Here is a 1,975-nt window from a genome sequence, read left to right as displayed (position 1 = left end):
ATTTTTCACGGGCCGCAGTGGGTAAAAGCATAAAAAATAATGATATATTATTCTTGACGAGACATACATTTTATTATTTACAATTTAATAGTTACATATCAGCTAATCCAATCACTCTCTACTCTGCATTACGTACGCGCATCTATTTGCACGATATAACTTAATAATTATAATATAGGAAATTACAATTTTGTCGTATTCAATGTAGAATTTGGTGATTAAGTACTTGTTATTTTGGGCCGCGGTTTGTGCATCACTGATCTAAGGGGTAGCTTATTCCTCAATACCCCCCTCCACATGGATGAACTAATGCCTGGATCTACAATATCGGGGTTTCGCCACCAATTTGCGCGCTTACTATTGATTCACTAGTGTATAAACAATCTTCCAGTAGATAGAGTATCCATTGAGTTCATCAATTTCATCCCATTTTTAGATAACTTTAATTATAGATATTATCAAAAAAGTTTTTTTAATATACCTACAACTCTGTTGGCAATTAAAAAATAAATTGATACATTTTGTCTGATTTAAATTTCTATAAATATACTATTTAAAATAAAATATATTATTATGTAGGTACCTCCTACATAAATAATATAATATATTTAAAAAATAATTAGCATGATTAACGCAGAACACATTGTCAATAGGTTTTCAAACCTCCAGTGTTTCCCAAATGGTGTTACGGGAGGTAAAATTAAAGGATCCACGAGGATAGTTTTTGTAAAATATGATAGTGATGAACTGATTGAAGGAAACTAGGTTACAAATAATTAAATCACACTTAAAACTGTGATTGACAAAGCGGTACAGAGTATTCTTTTTTTTTATTAAAAGCCAACAATAATAATTATAGTCTACCAGAGTCCTATACTACTATTTCATTGTTTGGTTGTAATATTTTATGGAATTATAGTAACTTTTAATATTAGCTATGATCAGCTTATATAAAAACAAGACACTTTCCCAACACATTTACTACACTAAAATATTTAATGATTTCCGTTTGTTATGTGATATATAAAAGGGTTCTGTGGCTAAAATTTATTGGGAATCGCTGATACAGCCTCAACTAATGTGTTATAAATCAATCTTTAATTGGTTACAGAAAATTGCAGGAAGGATCACATTTTTGAAATGACACAATCGTTTTTTTAAATGTAAATTTGAGATAAATAGAAAAAGAGCTAGGAAAATTATATGCTTACTGACTTCAGTATTGTTCAAATATGCTATTACTAAATTTGGGTATTATTACTGTCAATGAACACAGTACGTACTTATTCAATTTTTGTTTGCATTCAATAATGTTGCAAAGTGGAACAGAATTCTACACATTGACTCAAAAGTCTTGTACTCTCGTAGTGATATAAGTGACTAATTATTCTATCCATAGCTCCCACATCCTGAAGCAGGTCCCAAGATTAGGATCTTTGGCGGGTCAGGTTAAAGGTACAGTCATACAAACTTATCTAAAAAACGGTCAAAAATCGAACTACAAACTACCATATATTGAAAACGTCATTCGAATGTCAGATTCTGTCCAGTTGCGAGTCTTGATTGGGTAGTTTTCGACTGTGGCTCCCCCATCAATACTTCAGATAAGTTTGTAGGTCTGTCTCACTCTGTAGTGTGACGCTCTACGGAGTAGAGAGTAGCTCTACACTCAAATGGTGTTTGAGGTAAAATTAAGGGTATTCAGTGTATTTTTAGTGATTATTTGTAATTCGCAATACACCACTTGAATTGTGGAATTGGAATCAGAACGAGCCGGGCCCAATTGGCCACGCGGACCTGATTGCAACGGAGGCCAATTTTGCGACATTTGAAAAAATTGCAGCGTCGTATGGGGAGCGGGATAATCCCGACTCCTCCGTAGAATCAGACTAAAATCTTGAGCATCAGTACGCGGGTACACAGGGCGCATCACGCCGGCGGTCAGCAGAGCTAGACCTCACTTTCTTTCTAGAGT

The sequence above is a fragment of the Rhyacophila brunnea genome, unplaced genomic scaffold (genome assembly GCF_057557595.1).
Source record: "Rhyacophila brunnea isolate RB1 unplaced genomic scaffold, BYU_Rbru_1.0 scaffold_14, whole genome shotgun sequence".
NCBI lineage: Eukaryota > Metazoa > Arthropoda > Insecta > Trichoptera > Rhyacophilidae > Rhyacophila > Rhyacophila brunnea.
This window is presented reverse-complemented; position numbering follows the sequence as displayed.